General features: G+C 42.4%; 1 long non-coding RNA gene across 1 annotated transcript in view; it reads left to right on the forward strand.

Annotated features, from left to right (window-relative positions):
* The window catches only part of LOC108748160, a 6,069-nt gene extending 1,394 nt beyond the window's left edge, over positions 1-4,675 (forward strand). Inside the window, exon 2 of the long non-coding RNA XR_001939294.1 lies at positions 15-4,675. This is a non-coding gene — a long non-coding RNA (uncharacterized LOC108748160). The remainder of the gene's footprint in view (positions 1-14) is intronic.
* Positions 4,676-10,402: the final 5,727 nt, after the last annotated feature.

Genomic DNA, 10,402 nt, shown 5'->3' on the forward strand with positions numbered 1-10,402 from the left:
ATACGTTGGCCAAGGTACAAATGTACATAGGAGCATAATGTTGTTATTAACGTATAACGCCATCTCGCCTCTGCGTGTCTCTCTGTGAGCTGCAATTTAAAGATATCGTAAAGTTGAATATGGGGGGGGGGGGAAGATGGATTCTCTTAATTGATAGCGTTTGCGACATTATTATTTTATACTGTAGCGATGAGTTCAGTATCTTACGTTACGTAACATTTCTTTTTTATATTCGTACTCTTTTCTTTTTCTGCACATAATCTCGCCATATTGAAAATTCTGTGTATTACAGCTTTTACAAAATATAGGATAGAATATAAACAACCAAATCGTTTAATCGTGTTTTCTTCATTTTATTTAAGTCTGCGAATGAGTTTATTCGTGATGAGTTTAAGAGAGAGATTTCTCTCCTTGCTCTAAAGAATATGTTTAAATTAAAAAAAACCTTATTAGAAACAAAACGAGGTACAAGTTTAGGTAGGTGTCGTCGTATCCGTCTATTATTTCACCTAATAAAACATTTCAAAAAATCTCTATATAAAAGTTCACAGGCATACTTTTAACTTTCCAAAAGAAATATTTAAACTCCATTTTGGAAAATAATAAAATACAGTGTATAATTCAATAAATTGAATTTGCGAAAAATTTACATGAAAGGAGAGTCGGATACGAAATATACTCGGAACAGTACTGTAAAGGTTAATATGCGTAATGATCGTGCCAACGAATTATTTAGAATGCAGCAGGTGAGAGAAATATAACTCGCGACGGAGGTGCGTTGTCCTATCAATTGAATCGACTGCTGACGTTTTAGTCGGTCCGATTTGTCAAGGATTCGCGATCCGAGTCTGAACTCATCGCTTTGGTATCGCGCGATGTCGGCGCTTGGCCTAAAACGATCCCGCTGACATTTATCCGCTGACGGAATAAACGTGGAGGACACGCGGAGACGGGAGAATGGAAATTCGTGAAGGACGAAAACATGAATAAAAAGCAAATCGATACGCAGGATTGCGACATTTGACGGAAGTGTAAAGACAATTGGTTCACTGCTCGGCGTATTGGCGCATTTCCCGAGAATCAATTTCTCGCTCGCAACCTTCCCACGACCCTTTTCTTCTCTCTTTTCCCTACCCATCTTTCTCTCGCGAGCCGTGAGCCAATCGAAACTTTACAGATTTCAGGAAACAGATCGACGATAAATCACGCACGAGCGCACTGCGAAATCGCAACTTCGTAATCAACGACGGATAGTCGCGCACTTCTGAGACAGAATTTTTTTCTCTTCCTTTTCTTTTTGATCTTCATTTTTTTTTCTCACATCGGATTCTTCACGCAGCTTGCCGCGAAAGATCACGCGTGGGCGGTACACGCGTTGTCTTTGGCGCACAAGCTCGCTGCGAGGACGCGCGAATAATACGCGTAATTAAGAATTTAACGGGATACACCCGCTAATTAATCGCTAGTTCGTAGGTTCCCCCTTCCCTCCCGTTATACCAAAAGTACCCGTTTGCAACCAATTTCCTTAGGATATTAACCGATGTCTGAATGGTGTATGGATGTGCTACTCCCTATTCGTGCATTTAATCGCACTTGTAGCGTGTATATATATATTTATATATATATATATACACATAAAATACACATATATACGTATACCCCTTTAAGCCCACCCCGTATAATCCCCAAGTCAGTAGACTTATATAAAGCGTCATCTGTGTAAACAGCGTCGTGTCGAATTTGTATTTGTAAGCGTAGTCATTGCTGGAGAACCATTCGCGCCCGTCGTCTTGATCATGAAGAACCTCCAGCACTCTAATAATTAACAGGTACGCGTGATGGGTCTTTAATTAAGCCCGGTGACAACTTTCCAAGTTCTCCTGTAGACGGATCGTTATTCGACTCGGTGCAGAAAAGTTTCGCTCTCGGCCTTAAATCGGATCATCCGCATGCGAAGGTGGGATGGATCGCCACGATCGGGAATAAGATGCTGGATTTTTCTAGCGTAGTCGACGCTCTTTTACGTGCGACTTGCGCGAATGGTACCATTTCGAGTAACTAACGTTTAGTCCACCGATATACGCTTCGCGAAACGCGCGGCGCAATCGATTCATAAATATGCCGCTCCCAAGGCAAATGATGACATAAAACAACGTCGACGGTAACGAATGTACGTTCTTCGATGTATACGTACGTAAGGTACCCGCGTAAGACTGCGACGTACATTTCTTGTCGTCTTTAAGAAGGGAAGATCCGCGTTGTCACTGTAAATCAACACCAATCGCGACAGTAATGCCGATCCGACTGCGGCGAACTTCGTAATATTTGCGTCTTTACAATTAGTATAGTTAGCGGACGCGCGAAAATAAAGGGGAAAAGGAAACAGAAAAAAAGAATCCGCGAAACGAAATTTGGCCGAGAGAGAGAGAGAGAGAGAGAGAGAGAGAGAGAGAGGAGAGATCGCGCGAATTGATCGACATACGCTCTCGTAGTCGTCGCGCTTTTAGTGGGGGCTAAGTTCACGGTGGATCTTAAGGGTAGACTTCTTTTTTACAAAATGAAAATTAAAAAAAAAACGTAGCGTTCCTCGAGCGAACGCGGATCAGGCGCTAAAAATTAAGATTCTCGATATAAGTTTCTTAGAGGTAATTCGGGCATTTTTATTCGGCTGTGTTATAAAAAAAAAAAAAATTAATAAATACGCGAAGGAGCGACTTTTAGATTCGGTAAGATCTCACAAATTTAGATGAATAATTTTTGTACCCTATTTTTTTAAGCGATCGCCACGTCGGTCACGCGTAGAGACGGAAAGAAGGGTCGTGTGGAAAAATTAACACGGTAGTATTTATCAAAATTAAGACGTCGTTAAGTTTAGTTTAAGACAAGCAATTCGTCGGCAATTTCGAAAACGCGCTGCACTACGTTGTAATAGTATCGAGTATAGATATCGAGAAGGGTTCGGGAGTAATCGAAGATTCGCCTCTGCTTAGCCCTTCTGATACGGACAGAGATCGATAAACCTTTCCGTAAACAAGGGATGAAGAACCGAAAAACGTAAACTGAATAAAAATTGAACAAAAATAGAGCGCTACGAGATCGCTACGATCGTGCCGCATCGAAACGATCTTCTGAGAAAGCTAGTCCCTGCCCGATGATCCGCTCGGGCACGATCGATCGCGAACGCGAGACACACTCGAACGTGATCGTTTGCAGGGTGTGTCGTCGGTGTAACCTTGATAAGTAATCCCGTATAGGTATGTAGAGTATGCTCCTCCATAATCACACTTTTGTTCCGCCCTCGTGTCGGAGCGAGGACGCGGATGCGGCAAGACCTCGTTCGGAGGCCGCGCGTAGTTTTAGACACTTAGCCGTATTACTTAGTTATTAAGTGAAACGAGAGGAGAGAAACCGATCGGACGGCAGGCATGGAAGCAATCCAAAAAAAAAAAAAAAGAAATCATAGTAGACACAAGCATTTTGCGATGCAAAAGCGAATAATCATGCTGGTAGTGCGGACCAAACGGGACAACCAAACGGGAAGTTTGTGGAAAGGGGTGAAAGGTGACGAAAGGTCTGGTGTTTTTCTACGGAAGGAAGCGAAAGAGAAAGAGAGAGAGAGAGAGAGAGAGAGAGAGAGAGAGGGAGGTGAAGTGGACGCGTAAAAAAAAAAAAAAAATTGCCGCTCTCCATCGGAGATCAACATCCGATATCATTTGTAGTGAGATTAAACTTATAGAGTTTAAGGCATAGCGAGGACTTCTGATGACTGCGCGTGCACTTCGAGACATTTTATATTTCTTTCTTTCTTACGTTCACGTACTCGGTATTACATTGTGTCTCATTTCTTTTTGTTTTATCGCATATCGAACAGAGATTACAACAGAAATTTTCATGATTCTTTAAAATGTGAGCCAAAGGAAGCTTATAATTCCCAAAATTGTCAATTATCATGAAGCTAAACAGCAAAAGTTTGTAGCTTGTACTTTGAAGAAAGTGTCGATGATAAAGCTTACGATCGGCTTATTTGTAATATAATTTCATATAATCGTGAAATAGAACGAGAGATAAAATTAAATTAAATTAACCGCGCCGGTTCTCTCTTATTTATCATTTCGTTATTCGATTATCCGCTTTTCTTAAATGTTGCATTTTACGACGAACGTCATCCACGGAAATCAAGATTCGTTCGTGTTTTCTCGAAGTCGTTACTGTGACGAACTGTAATTGGCTACGCGTTTGACGGATATATACAGCTAGTGAACACTTAAGGACAGTCTAACGTTTCTTTACCGTACCGCTGTCGACTTCGTCGTCATTGGAGTCCCGGTTAACGAGTGAATTCTTTCCATTCCGCGTGCAATCGAGACTTCGAACGACGTAAACGTCCCTGTCTTCTGGAACATCGCGCACCAGACTTCTTTCCGATTTCCTGTTTTTATCTCCCATCGCGGACGTTCAGATCTATTTCTTTTTTTCCCGAGGGCGGTGAGAGGAGAAGAGAAAAAAAAAAGAGACGAAGGGGACGGAGAGGAAAAAAAGAAGCGAGATGGCTACGAACGATAAAAAGGATGAAAGGAACGAAGGGAACAGTGAATTGCGATAGCCTTTCCATGTCTTACTGCCCTGCCCTATGACTCTCGTTCGCCTTCCTACGATATTCGGTCGAGAAGAGAGAGAGAGAAAAAAAATACGAAGAAAAAAAGAGGGCGAAACAATCAGAGAAAGGAATAATTGGCGGTATCACACTGAGCAACGAGAGCGTTTCGAATTCATGACGGATGAATGCCGGCGTGGCATCTATGGAAATTTTTACCGTAATTAGGAAGGCAACGAGGGGGAGGGAAACGTTGAAGCTGAGGTCGCGCGAGGTCGGAGCTTTTTTCGAAGGAAGAAACCTACAAAAGGCGGTCGTAACGACGGTTTTGGGTAATATTATACATACGCACATAATGAATATATATACGTGTACACGTACATATAATAGCGTGATAGCGATAACGGTAAATACATATTACATATTACCACTAGCGGTGTACGGTTTGATCGAAGAGATTTGACGGGGGTTTAGAATCGCTCACGGTTAATCAGTCCTTTTTGCGAATAGAAAAGGGGACTCCTCCTTAGACATCGTAGTTCGTATCAAGTCCTATCTGTAGGTACGTTTGCACGTGGTAAACATATATATACACACGCGTATACTTATGCATTAATGGAGCTATTTCCCATTCTCGTGTAGCTTAGTCGGAGTCACGACTGGGATCGCGTCGCGACTTCGTAAAGAGAGTTCTTCCATCGCGTATTCTTCTATCGCTTGAATGGTGAATACAGATTGGCAGATGGAGAACTCCCCCCCAAGCAGGGCTACGTGAACTTGCAATCGTGACTCAGTTTAGCGGTCATGAATGAGAGAAGTGTGATTGTGCGGTTTGCAAGGATCTTTAACCATCGCCTGAAAAATTGACCCATCCTACTTCGTTTTCCGATCATCCCTTACCGAGCTCTTCACCCGATTTCTCGCCAGTTAACCACTGAGTTCTCCATTTCGTTCGACCGTATCAATTTCATCAAGGATATAAAAAGAAAAAAAAACGACGACGCGGTCCGCGGCTGTTCAATCGCGATGTATGCAAATTGGTAAAAAAGTCGACATTTTCTATCGCATCCAAAAATCATTTCGACAAAGTGTAGTCTTTTGTCGATCTCATTTCATATTTCCAAAAGCGATTCAGGGAAAAATTGAGCAATTTCTTTAGATACGATAACAACCCTTGGATCTTATTTTTAAAATATCAGAATGAACTGGAGAATAGGAATTAAGGAATCTGACGATTTATTTACCACGTAACTTTGTTTTTTTATCAGTCTTATCCTTGCGATTGGACACGTCGTGTGCTTCGTTCGGTTACCTGGCTGACATCTGACACGAATTGGGACATTTTACAAGGACGGAAAAAAGTGCGCGAACGCGATGCACGTTCTGCGCGATATTGCACGACTCGGTTAGATCGCGAGAGGCTGTTACTCGATTTAGAAGGTGACACATGCGAGGCTGGGTAAGATGTTCCCTTGAAACATGGAAAATATAAAACAACAGCGAGGCAGCTGTATTCCTCGATACCTCCCCTATAAGAGTACAAATTTTTCTAATATGAATAAACTATATCGAGCGCTGAATAAAATATTAGACGACGAAGGCGTAACGAGGAAAGACATAAAGCGAGAAAGAGAGAGAGAGAGAGAGAGCGAGCGAGAGAGAGAGCGAAAGAGAGAGAAAGAAATAATAAATTAGAAATGAAAAAGAAGATTATTAATTATTACTGAGCGCGAGAGAATGAAAGAAAGAGAGTGACGAGAAAAGAAAAAGAATAATATTAGGCGAGAGATAATGTTTAACGATGTTTTCCCTGGTGTAGGAATTATTGCGATAACGAATATGAAAATTAAATGAAATGGTTTATATGATAAACGTACCGCATAAACTTACCTAGCGCTAGGTTCACTGTACGTTACATTATTAGCGAAGTATGATATATAATATACGCGCATGTAGCTATGTGTCAACAATCCGGACTGCCATTAGCACTTAAGGCGCGGCCCCACTGATCCCACCCCCCCCCGCCCCCTTTGAAATTCTCAGGAACATTTTCATCGAGGCTTTCGTGATAACTTTGAAAGCGTTGCAACGACGCACGTCGAATCTCACGATTTACGCGCTGTCGATTTACGCCCCGGAACTTCTCCTCCCCGCATACATCGACACACACGGCGTATATAGATTTTTATAAATAAATATATAAATTAAAAAAAGAGAGATAATTTCCGTTTCGCTCATCATATCGACGTATATCAATACGCACGTCAAGTTTTACCTCAATGCCGATTTCAGAGTTAACTCGATCGCTTTCTCGATGCTAATCTCGTTGTTGACAGTCGTCCCTTGCGGTAGGATGATCGCGCGAGTGAAAATCGCTCGCGGTATTACGGAATCTTTGTCGAGCTGGTCTTAAGTGACATGGTAATTTAACCACGAAACGTGAACGAACGTATATTACGGGAGCCGCGTGAGTTAATCACGGGCAGTTAGAAATGTAAGCTTCGAAAAATCAGTATCGTAGTTAGAGTTCGGTGTGTTTATTGCATGCACCCGCCTATGGATAGACGAGGGAATACCGGTAATCTATTTAAAAAAAAAAAAATTATCTCTTTCTAGCTGTTTCCCCTTTTATCTACGAGATATGTACACATAATCGACACATACATCACACGTAACATCATTACACAGATTCGACAGCACCAATTGAACTTCCCGTGTGAACCTCCATGCATATAAACACGCAATACATGCAATTCACGTACATCTATTAGGAGCAATAAATGAAAATAATACCGAGGCTCTGCACTTTAATCGACCGCGGCAATCAAGATAGATATCCGAATGCCAGACATCTACGAATTTATCAAAAAAAAAAAAAAAAAAAACTTACATCAAACGAGGAAAAAAAACTTGTGCTCGATCGAACCTGTGAAAGCAAAATTCTCCTCAAGTCGAGGTCAAGCGAGAGGGAGACGAATCCTGAAAATTATCGAACGAATTTACCGCTTAATTTTGCGATTACGAAATCGATGATTGAAAGTTCGATCCCGCACGTTTATTTTTTACCGTAAGTGTCTTTTGTTCGTCGATCGATGGAAGTGTACATCGCCTCGTAAACGTAACTTGCAACTGCCGAAGATAAGACTCGAGAAACATAATCTTTCCAGTCTAGGAGTTTTTTATCGAGAACGTTTTATATATGCTGTTTTTTGAAGGACCACAAGTTTCGTAAGTCCGCGCCGAGTATTCGAGATAATAGCAGAAGAACGCAGATCGTTCAAGACTGATCTCCGTTTAATAGTCGCGTCAGCGTCGATTATTCGAGGGGAAAATTAACGAGGAGGAGAGAGAGAGAGAGAGAGAGAGAGAGAGGAGGAGGAAGCGCGGATACGCGGTGGACGATCCCGCAACGATTGTCGAAATCTCGGAAAAATTTCGTGCGATCGTAGACGACGTGCCGGGGGACAAAGTATCGATACGATCGACTCCGACGGCGGACACCGGCGGCCCAACGACTCCATATCCGAACCATCAAGAATTCCTTGATCGTTCGAATATCCGTACGTAAGACTCGAGCGTTGGGCGGCCGATCGACGCCGTGGAGACCAAAAGTTGAGAAATGGGAAGAAGAGGAACAGGCGTGTGAGACAAATGTATACACAGATATATATAGAGATATATATATATATATATATTTTTGATAAAAATCTATTCGAAAGTGACTTGCAAAAAAAGGGGACGGGATAGGGCGCTTATTATAAAACGTAGATCGCGTCGTCTTCGGCCGTTTCGATGAAATTTTACGTATCTGAGAAAAACAGCGAGAACTCTCCGCCTCGCTCCTTCCTCGTCAGATTCTCCTCGGAGACGCATGCAATAAATTGAGAACGTCGACGTGTATCTGGAGAATCAATAAATACATCTTTTTTCAAATCTCTACCCGATATCTACGAGAGATCTGCCGATCTTCCTCCGATATATTGCCACAATCGAATTCAATCGATTGTTATCGTTAATACCGAAGGACGTTTTTTGTCTATTGTCGAGCTTCGGTTTTTTCGAAATTGTTCTAGACAGATCTTAGAAGCTTAATATTTCCCGCTCTATAAAGCATTTACGGACGCAGAATGCATCCGTCGACAGATTGAAAGATCGTTCGTTCGATCGACTCGCTGTCGGGATGTCGCTACACATCACTGGTACCGCAAATAAAACGAAAGAGTACACACACAGAGGAATGTATAATGTGCACACAGGAGATACACACACGAGATATACTACATTGTACGATCGGCACTATTTCCCTAGCGCTTGCCAAACTCTTATTATGATCATTCTATCGTTAGAGTATAAGAGTTGATATTTAATAATTCGTATTGTAATTGTATGCGATTATATTTGTTTGGTTGGCTTGAGGGCGAGAGTCTAACTCGGGTTATTAGATACTACGCTGTACCTTTAGCTGGCGGGTCACTGACAGCAATTGTCATCTTTGCTCCACAGAATGAAGAATGGGATTCCTGTAATAATCACGAGTTTATTCAGATTGTTATAGTTTAAGTTTCGACACGTATTGTCATCCAGATTCTCGAGTATGACGTAATGTTAATCCAAATAAAAGGTATAAAGTATATGCTGTTTCTTTCTTTGTGCTGAAAGTTGTACATGTTTGTGAGTTTTACATAATTCGTATATATTATAATATATGTATTGATTCATTGAGAAAGCATTGTATAATGTTCAAATGTATAAGTTCCTTTACGAGCTCTTATTTATATTGCATGTTGAACATATAATTATGATGTGGATAGGTAGGATTTAAGAAGAATATATTTGGTATTAAGATATTGGTTGTGAAAAAAACAAAAACCGAGAGATATTTGCTGTAAAGAAAGAAAGAAAAAAAAAAAGAAAGGAAAACTGGCGTCGCTCCATCTTGTAGTGAGTGATAATTGACGATGGCGCCGCAAACGCGTCGAATTGTTGACGAGTTCATGACGTTGCGCGGACGTGCTTTCGACTAACGAGCGTCGGGTTAAACGATTAAACGAAGACATCGACGAGGAATTCCTTCATGAGGGCGAACATCGAGCGCTGGCCGTTGTAAATGTTTCCCGTAGCGTATTGCTCGTGCGTGTTTCGGGGGGGAAGAAAATGCCACTAGGCGTACACGCGAATGACAGCGACGATGAGAAACGAGATTGTCTACTGATGCGATTCGTCGGGCTGGCGTTCGCAGCAGAGAATGAAACGCGTTTTTATTCGCGACGTTGCGCCGGTACGGCCGATCTCGGGACAGTCGAGAACACGTCCGTCGAGCGTGCGGAAAGAATCACGGAGAGAAAGATCGCGGAATCGTTGAGGGAGATGCGCGCGGTGCACCCGCCAGCGACTTTGAGGGGAAGATAGACGCACGAAGAAAAAAAAGAAAAGAAGAAGAAACACACACAAAGCGGAAAGTAAACGAAGGATGAGAATCGCGTTTCAGAGAAAGAGAGTATATACTATAATATCGATAAGCTGTGTCTCGATCGAGAGCTAGTGCTTAACACAACCATCTCCCGGGTCGTTTCTCCGAGCGAGATCGCGAGAATGCGTTTCGTGCCCCACGCTGCGAGCCGTCGTCCGATCGTGATCGATCTCGTGGTACGGTGCGCCTCGCAAACGCGCGTTTCGAGTCCTTCGCGCGGGCCTAAAGGACTAAAGCGCGAGGCGAAAGGGAAACGGACACGCGGCGTGGGAGACGGGGATCTCGGAGAAGCGATTTGACACACACACACACACACACACACACACACACACACACAC

Source organism: Trachymyrmex septentrionalis, unplaced genomic scaffold (genome assembly GCF_001594115.1).
Source record: "Trachymyrmex septentrionalis isolate Tsep2-gDNA-1 unplaced genomic scaffold, Tsep1.0 scaffold212, whole genome shotgun sequence".
NCBI lineage: Eukaryota > Metazoa > Arthropoda > Insecta > Hymenoptera > Formicidae > Trachymyrmex > Trachymyrmex septentrionalis.